The sequence below is a fragment of the Phoca vitulina genome, unplaced genomic scaffold (assembly GCF_004348235.1).
Source record: "Phoca vitulina isolate PV1807 unplaced genomic scaffold, GSC_HSeal_1.0 scaffold67, whole genome shotgun sequence".
NCBI classification, from domain to species: domain Eukaryota; kingdom Metazoa; phylum Chordata; class Mammalia; order Carnivora; family Phocidae; genus Phoca; species Phoca vitulina.
Genome location: NW_022589770.1, coordinates 11,125,899 through 11,138,941, shown reverse-complemented (window position 1 = coordinate 11,138,941; position 13,043 = coordinate 11,125,899). Strand labels below are relative to the sequence as shown.

The 13,043-nt window shown below is 33.7% G+C and overlaps 1 protein-coding gene across 49 annotated transcripts in view; it reads right to left on the bottom strand.

Moving 5' to 3' along the window:
• The window catches only part of PTPRD (protein tyrosine phosphatase receptor type D), a 2,332,398-nt gene that overhangs the window by 1,050,874 nt on the left and 1,268,481 nt on the right, over positions 1-13,043 (bottom strand). For all 49 annotated transcript variants that reach the window (XM_032392357.1, XM_032392358.1, XM_032392356.1 and 46 more), the window contains one exon: positions 7,700-7,733. The gene's annotated coding sequence lies outside the window, so the exon portion shown is untranslated. The remainder of the gene's footprint in view (positions 1-7,699; positions 7,734-13,043) is intronic.

The following is a 13,043-nucleotide window of genomic DNA, read 5'->3' as shown; positions in this document are numbered from 1 at the left end:
TAGAGAAGAAAAATGATTAAAAAAAAGTAAAAGTCTGAAAAGCAGTGAGGCAAAACTCTGTATTACCTGGTCTTGTTGGACAATCAAGATTCTCCTTGGCCTAAGTGAGGGTGATAAGGTACAGCCTGGCAAAACTGATAACCACATTTACAAAGTTCTGGATAAGCATGGTATTTGTTTTCTAACTAACTCAGTTTGACAGGCCCATTGAGACACAGGCTGTTCAAAATCCAAAGTTACTAAAAAACTCATATTAAGAGGTATCTCTACATTTTAGACGGTTAATTGGTAACAGCAGGAGCCTTTTGCCTTCTGAGTCTTTCGTATCCTTTCTGCATGCTTTTGAGGTCAATACTGAAGCTTCAACAGACATCCAATTTGGTAATCTAGGTAGACACAATATCATTGTTGACCCTCTTGTGGTTCACTTGCATTCAGATGTGCACTTATGAAAATGGAATGTTACACTAGAGCAAGAATAGAATCCAATGTGTCATTATTCAGAAATTTGTCAACTATGCCTTGTCTGTATTTGGTAATTAGGCTATAGAGAGATCCTTTCAAAACCTCTGAATTCTTGAACTTTGAACTTCAACATCCACTCAGTATTGAATCTTCTATAATAAATTTCATCTTGAGTATTTAGATGTGCTCATTGTTGATGGAATAAGGCCAAATCAAATCTGCTCATGATGTCTCTTAAACAATACTATGTGGTCTGTTTTCTTCCAGTGTTTACTTTTAGTATCTCCAGGGAAGGAATATACTATAGTAATTAAATGCACAATGGCTCTTGGAATTAGCCATATTTGGTATGGAAGATTGAACCATTCCTCTAGATATTCTTGTCCTTGTTTGGTTCCTCTTACATATTGAGTCTGGGCTTGAACATGTGACTTATTTTGACCAATAGGACTTTAGCAAGTATGTTGTAAGGTGAGGCACTTGCAATGGGGCTGGTCCCTTGGAACACTCCTTGGAAATGAGTTGCATGTGATGTGCAAGTCTAAGTTATTCTTCTAGAGAGAAATATTATGAGGGCCTCTTAAGGATGACTCCTCATGTAGAGAGGCCACATGCAGAACTGAGACCTTCATTAAGCCCCTAGTTGAATGTAGCCACATAAATGACCCCAGCCAACATCAAGTAGAGCAGAATAACTCTTCAGTAAACTCACAGATTCATGAGGAATATCAAATGGTTATTTTACACCAGTGAGATTTAGGGAAGTTTATTATACAATAATAGATAATTGATACATGGCTCCATTACTTATTACTTATGTGACTTGGGCAAGATGTTTAAACTTTCTAATCCTTTTGTTTTCCAGCTCTATATTATGGACAATAATTGTACTACTTCACAGGATTGTGAAATGGATTAAATAAAATAATAAATATAAAAAATTTAGCATAACACCTAAGCTATAGTAAGTGCATATTTGCACTTTTACCATCAATTTCATCATCTCAACCATCACCACCATTATGACAATCATCACCACTACTAACACCAATGCCAGTACCAACACCACTACTATTGCCCCCAAAACCTTCCTGATAACCGGTGCTTTCGTGATACTCTTTCTGTCTATTGCCATGGGGAAATCGATCTTTCTCAACTAAGACATTTTTTAAGCCAAACATACACACAAAACATTTTTCATTATAGTCAATAATTATGTAAGTAATGGAAATAATTCATTTAGATATCCCTTCATATTATTTCATTAGATTACTTAAAGAGGTAAAGAGATTTGTTAAGGTCACTCAGAAAGCAAATGGAATGATCATATTTGAAGCTCATGTCTTCTTACCATGAATTCTAAGCTCTTTTAAAAAATTCTGGCTGCTCTAAAAACAAAAGCCTATGTGTCCCATAAGAAAGTAATCTCCATAAAGGTATACATTTCACTGTGCTTACTGCTCCATTCTTAGCACTCAGTGTATAGAAGCTGCTCCAGAAACATTTGTTGACAACTATGTGGACAAATGACAGTTGGTAGTTGAGTAGAGTGTGGGTTCAAGAGCCAAATATTTCAGAAAGATGCATTATTAAAAGAAAAAAAAAAGTCTGAGTTTGAATCTCAGTTCTACCACTTACCAGCTATGTGAGTTTAGGCAATTTAACATTTCTGTTTCGTTTCCTTATATGTAATGAGAATAGCAATAGTACATATTATCTAGGATTGTTTTAGAGAATATGGAACACTCAGAACGGTGCCTGACAAAACAGTAAGCACCATTTAATTTAAGTATTATTATTATTTTGCTGTTATATTGATCTCTTTTGATATATGGAATAGTATATATAAAATGTTATTTTTTTTTTAAAGATTTTATTTATTTATTTGACAGAGAGACACAGCGAGAGAGGGAACACAAGCAGGGGGAGTGGGAGAGGGAGAAGCAGGCTTCTCGCCGAGCAGGGAGCCCGATGTGGGACTCGATCCCAGGACCCTGGGATCATGACCTGAGCCGAAGGCAGACACTTAACGACTGAGCCACTCAGGCGCCCCAGTATATAAAATGTTCTTTTAAAGAAGAGGAATATATATATATATATATATATTAAAAGAAGGCCAGGAAAAAGGTAGTGTGTAGTTTAAAACAATGGCTTCTAAACTCCATTCTTTCTATATATATTTTTTATATGAGTATAGTTGACACACAATTTTACATTAGTTTTAGGTGTAGAACATAGGGATTCAAATTCTTTATAGTTCTGCTATGCTCAACACAGTGCAGTTACCATTTGTCACCATACAATGCTGCTACAATATCATTGACTCTTTTCTCTATGCTGTGCCTTTTATTTTCATGACTTATTCATTCCATAACTGCGCACCAGTATCTCTCACTTCCCTTCACCTATTTTGCCCATCCACCATCTCCCTTTCATCTGGCAACCATAAATTTTTTCTCTGTATTTATAGGTCTGATTCTGCTTTTGTTGGTTTATTCATTTGTTTTGTTTTTTAAATTGCACATAAGAGTAAAATCATAAGGAATTTGTCTTTCTCAGTCTTATTTATTATCATAATACTCTCTAGATCCATCTATGTCGTCCCAAATTACAAGATGTCATCCTTTTTCTTGGCTCTGAAATATTCAAGTGCATATATGTATGCATGTGTGTGTGCACATATGCACACACGCATATATACATATACATACACACTATGTGTATCTTATCCTTATCTCTATTGATGGACACTTAGGTTGCTTCCATATCTTGGCTATTGTAAATGCTGCTGCAATAAATATAGGGGTGCATATATCTTTTCAAATTAGTGTTTTTGTTTTCTTTGGCTTAATATCCAGTAGTGGAATTATTGGATTATAGGTATTTTTGTTTTTAACGTTTTGAGGAACCTCCATAATGTTTTCCACAATGACTGCACCAATTTACATTCCCACCAACAGCGCACAAGGGTTCCTTTTTCTCCACATCCTCACCAACATTTGTTATTTTTTGTCTTCTTGATTTTACCCATGTGACAGGTATGAGGTGATATCTCATTGTAGTTTTGATTTGCATTTCCCTGATGACTAGTGATGTTGAGCATCTTTTCATGTGTCTGTTGGTCATCTGTGTTTCTTCTTTGAAAAAAATGGTTGTTCGGGTGCTCTGCCCACTTTTTAAGCAGATTGTTTTTATTTATTTATTTACATTTTGGTGTTGAGTTGTATCAGTTTTTTATATCTCTTGGATATTTACCCTATATTGGATATCTCATTTGCAAATATCTTCTCCCATTTAGTAGGTTGCCTTTTGCTTTGTTGATGGTTTCCTTCATTCTGCAAAAGCTTTTCATTTTGATGTAGTCCCAGTACTTTACTTTTGCTTTTGTTTCCCTTGCCTTAGGAGACACGTCTAGAAAAATGTTTCTAAGGCTGGTGTCAGAGAAATTAATGCCTATGTTCTCTTCTAAGATTTTTAGTTTCAGGTCTCACATTTAGTCTTTAATCCATTTTGAGTTTAATTTTGTGTATGGTATAAGAAAGTGGTCCAGTTTTATTATTTTGAATGTAGCTGTCCAGTTTTCCCAGCACCATTTATTAAAGAGATGGTCTTTTGTGTATTGCATATTCTTGCCTCCTTTGTCATAGATTAATTGACCATGTGAGTGTGGGTTTATTTCTGGGCTCTCTATTTTGTTCTATTGATCTATGTGTCTAGTTTTGTGCCAGCACCATACATACTGTTTTGATTACTCCAGCTTTGTAGTATATTTTGAAACCAGGAATTGTGATATCACCAGCTTTTTTGTTCTTTCTCAAGATTGCTTTAACCATTTGGGGTCTTCTGTGCCTGCATAAAAATTTTAGAATTATTTGTTCAAGTTCTGCAAAAAAATGCTGTTGGCATTTAAATAGGAATTGTATTGAATTTATAGATTGCTTTGGGTAGTACGGACATTTAAACAATGTTAATTTCTAAGCTCCATTCTTGATTAGAATCATATGGATGGTTATTAAAATTCAGATTCTTGCCAACTCTAACCCTCTTTCTTGATCCTCTACATTTGTAACAGTTGTTTTACAGAATAATGCTTGCACAGTCAGGTTTGAAAAGCACTAAAATCAAATGAACTATAATAGTGCAAATGCAGGCATCATATTATTTCATGAGATGAGGTATTTTAGAATGCAGGACTTTTTCCATTGCCCTTCAAATTCAATTATGTGCGGAGTTGAATATTCTACCCAGGTCCACACCATGTGCCATTTGGATGTCCCTTTTCTCCCTTCTGCTTCTCCCGACCTCTCCCCTCATCCTTTGAAAAATGATAACTACTCCCAAGTAATACTGACCCTCCTGAAACATGTGGAAAAACTTATGGGGGCTGGTAAGCCCTTACTACCTAAAGTGTGGTCCATGGAGCTTGGGAACTTGTGAAAAATATAAATATAAATTTCAGGCCCTAATATATGGCACTGGCTCTCAACTCCAGTTGCCCATGGGCTCACCAGGAAGCTAGAGCACTGGCCTCCACCCGGAGTGATCAACCTGAGTTAATTGTTCTCGGTGGGTCCCAGGTATTAACTATTTTTTTTAACACCTCAGGTGATTCTGACATGCAATTTCGTGAAGAAACACTCATTTAGAGGAAAGGTTTGAGCAGAAAACTTCAGATTGATTTTAGAACTTCTACTCCATAGCCTTTTCCAGGCTCCTAGGGAAATCCAGGTTCCAGAAAACCCTTCAGATTTCCTTACATGACTGGACTAGGGCCTCTTAGCTTCATTATTTACTGTTACTGACCACCCAGCCTAGTCTGACTTCTATTCTGCCTTCTTGATAATATCCTCAGAACCTGAATCAGCTGGATTAAAGTAGATAACATTCATAATGTCAATGGGAACAGTATACAAAACCAGTGACATCCTACTACATTTTGAAGACAAAAGTCAAGTGTTTTCAAGCATAGCAATAATGATAATGTTTACTTATATTATGGTTAAAACTCTCTAATCCCCGCGACTACTATTGCTTTTTATATTTTGACTATTGCAAGGTGCTGATATGATTGCCTTTGAATAGATTGTAATATTAAAAATACATTTATTTTCTGTAAAATTTTACATCTCATACACTTGAAAATTATTATTTTTCTTTTATTATTTGACTCAAACAGATTGACTTTTTCTGATCCTCACAGTTTACCCTTATAATTAATTAATGAGGAGAAAGCAGACCTTAGGAGTTAGCAAGACCCAGTTTTTTTGCTGTTTTGTTTTTATTTTGTTTTATGTATGTGGCTTAACTAAAACATGGCATTTTTTTTCTAATCTTAAGATTGATCTTTACACAGTGAAGTAAAAGCACAAAAAATCAATTTCAAGTCAAATGCTTGGGAAGTAATGTATTATTTGAAATTCCTTGAATAGGAGGCAAAGTGAATGAGTTATTTATATAATATCTTGCTATTCACAGTGTGGCCCTTGAACTTGTAGCTTTGACATCACCTGGGAGCTGACAGAAATGCAGGCTCTTGACCTACTAAATTAGAGTCTGCATTTTAACAAGATAGCTCGTGGATTCACGAGCATATTAAAGTTTGAGAAGCATTAATATAATATACAGTAAGACTCACAATGTTTTTTTCTCCAACATTTGTCCTTCCCTAAATCACATCTAAGTCATCCATTCCTCTTCCTTATCCAAACTCTTGATAAACTTTTCACGTACCTCCAAACTTTGTGTTATTCTCCTCTAAATACTTCCATCTCTGGCCATCTCTCGTTTTGCCAAGAAGTCTAGTCCATGCATAGAGGCAGGACGCTATGCTAAACAAATGCACTTTTTCAGAACTTTTTCTTTATTACAGTTGAATAAGAGAGCAAAGTAATGACATGTTCTCTCTACCTACTCTAAACTCTTAAACTCTTAAGGAATAAAATAGATAATAATGCAATGTCTTCTCCTCATAAATATGACAATGAGAATATAGTCCATGAAAATATCAGTTCCCCAGTATTGTAAAAGCACAGAAATATGTTGTTTGCTTTCCCAAGATAGAATGTAAAAGGGTACCAACTTCTCCAGAAATGAATGAGATTGATACAAACTACCCCCACTCATCTTAGTTTTCAATGAATAATCAATCATAATAATCCAAAGCAATTATGTAAGTTAAGACACATAAATCATTTTTCTGATTTAACTTCTCATAATAATAATAGAGAAAGAAAGTAATTATTTATGCCAGTAAGTGTCGGGTGTTTCACTATCATCATAAACCCTATACAATATTCTTCATAACTACTTACACAGTAACTAATAATAAGCTGATTGAGAGATTTTGATTGGGAGTTTGAATATGTGAAGCATCTGTGAAAACAAACACCTTCATTGACATAATCTGGTTGAAAACTAAATTTCTACTTTTAATTGAAAAAGAAGAAAAACACCCTAAAATGCCTAACAAATTGTGAGAGAAAATCTCCTTCAACTTTTTCCTCCTTCCTTCCTTTTGAGGGCACACTATTGCCACATATATGTCATTATTATCATCAACATTATTTTCCAAAACATTTAATAATGTTTGATTCCCCTACATAGAATATTACCCAATAGAAGTCCACGAAAGCAGCCACAAGCACATTCATAACAAAGATAGAAAACTGTCATTTGATGTCTGCTGTCCATTATGATGACTCAACTAAAGCGAAGTCAGATTTAATCAGCTATGAAACTGAACACATGAAAGTCAGCTTGTGCGTATATCATTGCCATGATCATTAACGCCTCTATGAAATAAGAGGAGAGAAGAAAGAAACAACTGCTTCTTCTTACCAAACTTCTATATAGCTTTAAATTACTTTTTTTTTTTAATATTTCTTTAAAAGACATTTTGCTGCCTTTGGTGTTGTGAACATTTGGGTGTTTTCTCAGGGTCATTCCCGGGTAAAGAGATGGTGCATATTTAATGGAAAACATTTGGATAACAGTGCCCCTCCTACACTCTGGGTGTACATGTACACTTTCTGTTTTCCAATCTTGGCTCAGTTCAGAAGTAAAAAGGGAAAGGTTAATTCCCTGGGAAAAAAAATATAGCCTACTTCAGGGCATGTTTGGCTTTCAATCCATTTAAGTGTTAATGTTTTTATAGGTTTCATAGGCAACAAAATCCTTTTGAATATCAGAAATAAAAACACTCTATGCAGATTTGAGAAGAGAAAAACCAACTTACCACAGTTATTCAGTTAATTGACAGGCACCATCATCTGAAACAACAAAAATATATTTTGATATTGCAATCATAAAAACTACCAAAGACTTTCAAATTGTTTTCAAACACATATTGTGAATTTATCTACAGAAGTAAAATTAAATAAGCAATAAAGATACATAATTTGATCTCAATCATTTAGTTATTTCATATGAAAGTGTTTCATCCCCACCATTTTAGATCCAAATTAGATAGCTGGTTGTTTTTGAAAACCTTTTGTATATGCAAACTGGCAAATGTATATTTTGTAACCATATTTTATTCTGATGTTCAAGTTTCAAAGTACAGATAATCCTGTATAATACGGCTTTTGTAGGGGCATGAACATTAATCATAAAATCTTATCCTAATACATAGCCCTGATGATGACATATAAATCACCTTGCTGAGATTAAAAAAAAAAAGTTCACTCTATTGTTTGTACAATAAAAGCTGAGGTATTTAGCTTAATGTTCAACAGCTTCAGTCAACTGCTCCTGTTCTACCTTTGTAAGACCCTCCCCCATATATATCTAGTGAGTCCTCATTCTACCTTTCAAGTTTATCTCCCACTGTTTTCCCCTGTGCCCTATACTCAAGTCGTATCTTAAACACATTCTTTTTTTTTTCTTTTTAAACAAACTTTGGTTCACCCCTTTTTCTTCACCTTCATATTTTTTCTACGCATTCTTTAGGGCTACCTCAACTAACTTCTCAGTTCAGTTTGTCTTGACACCCAGTGAAGGAATTACTCTGCTTTTTCTAGATGTTCCTAATATATTTTGTACTTCTACTATAATACTCAATAGATTCTCTCTTATATTATAGATGGGCATTTATGCCTTGACCCTGTTCACTTTTGCCTGCTCAGAAGACTTCCTGCTATGCCTTTGGCATGGGAGATGTCCAGAGGATGATGCTTAAGCTAAAGGGAGCGATGTATTTAATACAGAGATAACATGTTGCATACATTTTTCTTAGGTTCATCTGTCATCCTTTAAGAGAAAAGTATTATTGTATCGCACCAGTTTTTGGTAACGAAATTTGAATTTTAAAAGAGTCGTAATATCCATTATGAATGAAACCTTTAGTTTCATAAAAAAATAAAGAATCGAAATTAAAGAAAATTTCCTCTATTGATAAATGACTTATTAGGCAAGTTCTTTAAGACACTTTTTTGTAACATATGGGAATACATTTTATTTTATTTTACTTTAAGATTAAAAAAACATTTAAAAAATAAAAACTCATTTTTTTGCAAGCTTGAATTTTATATGGAAAGGTGATAATACTTTCTGGCCCTCTATTAGCACAGCATATGTTTGAAATTAGTGTTTTGAGGAACAGTGACAGATTTGCCTTGAGCCATTAACACGATCACCCCAGCAACAAGCCTGAAATTAGTAGCATCATCTTAGGAAAGAGAATCTATCTTTTTATGGAGAATGAAAAGATGGCTTTGCCTTGTTTGTAATTTTATACTCCTGGCCAAGTTAACTATGCCAGAGCAGACTCTGCTTATATAAAACATGCAAGTGCTTTCCACACTTACAATGTCTTATTCTTCATTCTCCTTCTGGGCCCACAATTACTTTAAGCTACAAAAAGTTAAACAATTTTGTGCAATTACTCATACCAATTTTTTTCCCTAGATGACTATAAATTGGTTATCTCTTCATCCATTTTTTAAAAGACTTTAGTACTATCTTCACATAATATATTAAATATCAAGAGGAAGTATTCTTGAATAACAAAATTTTAAATAATAGATTTAAAGATTTATATGAATATTTAAAATAGCAATGTTTCTTAATTTGGTGAGAGGGAGAACTTTATTAGATTCTTTGTACCTAATCCTAGAATATGATATTTCAACCTGCAGCTTCTTTGATTATGTATTTTTCATTCTAACGTTCTATAATTCTCATAAAAAGAATATGGGTATAGCACACAATAAAGAAAAATAAAACGTGTGTGTGTGTCTGTGTGTGTGTGTGTGTGTGTGTGTGTGGTGTAACTCTGGGAAGTTGTTAAAGTAAAATAATACTACTAATTTAATATATGTTGATAGTGTGAGTCTACAACCTGGTCATTGGTGGGCACTTTCCTTAACAAGGGTTAAAATTCCCAAAATGTTTTAACAAGAGTAATCAGTTACCATTATGAAAGCACCTTCATAAATATTAATACAAATGAATCATTGAGTTTTAGGTATAATTATTAATACCTGAAAATCATCTATATTACTTTGAACTTCTTTAAAAAAAATAGAGTGTATACTCTACATACTGATTTATTGAGGATGACACTAGTAAATAAGGAAACTGAAAAAAAAATCAGTGGTAAGCACCCCTGAATTTATTGTTGCTTTGAATTTCTATGTCAGAGGTAATGCAAACATAGCTGGGCTAGGGACTTCAGGGATCCATGGCTTTCTGAGAGCAATGATCCCATGGTAGTCCAAAATTTAACAAAGAAAATCCCATGAGAAAGAAATGTGAAGCAGAATATGTTTTAATCAATATCTGTCCTAGGGACATTTAAGTGGGGATTTTCTTCCATGTGACTGGAATTGTCAAAGAATAAGATCAGTCAAAACCTCTAGTTCTAGTAACACAAAATATTTTAATGATCTAGAATTTTTAACACGTTCATCTAATTCACCATCTTTATTAATCCAAATTTTCTATTCTTTCTTTCTTCTTTCTTTCTTTCTTTCTTTCTTTCTTTCTTTCTTTCTTTCTTTCTCTTTCCTTTCTCTTTCTTTTCTTCCTTCCTTCCTTCCTTCCTTCCTTCCTTCCTTCCTTCCTTCCTTCCTTCCTTCTTTCTTTCTTTCCTTGCTAAATATGTTTTCCATTCCCTTTCTTCTGCATTTTGATCAGAACTTGAGAATGCTATCTACAAAATATGGAAATCCTTCCACAAGAAAGAAGACCTTATCAAAAACTTTGGAACTTTTGTTTTGATTCCAGAGATGCTGGCATGAGTATAGAAAAGGAGTCATCTAAAATAAAATAATTTACGGATAGCACATGCGCCTACAAATTTTTTTTCTTAAAGTAAGTTTTTTAGGTCTGTTCATATGCAAATTTATTCAAATAACACTTACAATTAGCCATCTACCTCTCTATATTTGACCATTTAATTCTCATAAAGAGCATTTATTTTCTATGAAAGAACCCGGGTGTTTGAATGCAGGAACAGAATACTAAGTGGGCTATCATTCCAATATTGTGATTATACAATTTGTTAGAAAACAAGAAGAATAAATTAAATATGTATTATTGCCTTCTCTGTATATCTGTACTAAGCAGGTGGTAAGAGTAAGCCAGCTATTTCTGAATTTACTTGTAGAACCAATTATAGAAATAATTATGAAAACAAATGCAAATAGGTACCTACTCTGGGCATAGAAAATTATTTTAGCAATGAAATTCTTGAGTTCCAATAATATCACTGAAATACATAAATTCATATATAATGCATACATATCAGGTGTATCATTTCTCTGACAAGCACACACACATGCATACAGATATAGGTATATGTAAAAATGGTCAGAGGGGTTCTCCTCTTTTCTAATTTTATCAGATTTCTTTCTTTTGGCATTTCCTTTTCTTTATACAAAAACTCCAGTCCTCATTTCTCATATCAGTCATGAGCAAATCCAGGACTTGAGCTGAAGTGGCAGGAGATGAGTGGTAACAGAGAAAGAAACTAAGAATGAAAGGGAATTGGTATGACTAAGCCTCATGACATATATTCCATAAATGGCCCCTGAGTCAAAATCCAGAATAGTCTTGCGAGTGTGTGTATGTGTAAAAAAAGAAAGGATAAACATTAGGTCAAACATTATTAGGATAAACATTAGACAAACATAATTCAGAGAAATATATTAAGGAAATCTTTAGTGACCAAAATGAGGAAAAAAGTGGAAATGACTAATATGGAGTCACCGATCTTTTGGTTCTCTAGGACATTTATGAATCTCTGCCAAGAGCCTTGGGATTTCAAGAACAAGAGATTGAAAAGCCTCACATGAAAATCTCTTAACGGGTATGGGGGTTGAATTTAAACTTTTGATAAGAACAGAGAAATTCCACAGAGAGGATTTAACAAAAAATTATTTCTGGGTTGGTTGCTTGTGCATTCAGTCTCCAAAATTCTCTGGAAGGGCACACCCCCAACAAAGGATTTAGGGATTATGAATATAAAACCCTGGTAAGCAGGAGTTCAAATCCATAATTATCAAACAAATGAGTAAATTTTAAGTGAGAGTCAACAGAAAGATCAAAGAGCAAGATTAGGAACACCAGATATTGGGATTCAGCTAATGGGATTACTAAACATAGATTATAAAATAATTAACTTAAAATAATTAAAAATGAAAGATGGAGAGAAAATATATGAAATAAATAAGATGTTATCAAAAGAACAAGACCATTTTCAATGAATGCCAAATATAATTTTACAAACAAAAATATAATCATTAAAACTAGTAAACAGATATATTAAATATAGCTAAGAAATAACTAACAGGAAATCAGAGCTGAATAAATTGTCCATAACATTACCAGAGAAACAAAAAGGGGAAAAAAATGTGATAAGAAAGAGTTTATGAGACATAAAAAAAAAAAAAAAAAATGGCTGAGATGATCCAACATTTGTCAAATAGGAGCCAGAAAGACAATGAGCAGAGGTACACTTAAAAGAGTAATATATAGGGGTGCCTGGGTGGCTCAGTCATTAAGCGTCTGCCTTCTGCTCAGGTCATGATCCCAGGGTCCTGGGATCGAGCCCCGCATGGGGCTCCCTGCTCGGCAGGAAGCCTGCTTCTCCCTCTCCCGCTCCCCCTGCTTGTGTTCCTGCCCTTGCTCTCTCTCTCTCTGTGTGTCAAATAAATAAGTAAAATCTTTTAAAAAAAGAGTAATATATAAAAATGTTCAAAGAATTGTGATATTAATATATATATAACTTGTGATATGTATCTGTATATTTATATAAATCTGTTTATATTGGTCTACTTATTTATCTATCTATCTCTTCAGGAAGCTAAATGAATCTCAAGATAAACTCAACTAAATCTACCTCACAAACAAGCATAAACACAAATTTAAAAATAGCTAGGAGATAAAGTAGGTATTTAAACAGAAGCAGATTAGGTTTACAGCAAACTTTTCAACAAGAATACTAGAACATGTAAAATAGAAAAATCATATCTCAACAGTTCTAAGTAAAAATAAGTATTATAGCATCCTTCACCAGTCTATACACTAATTTATTAATGAAGGTTAAAAGAGATGTTTTCAGACAAAAAAAAAATTAT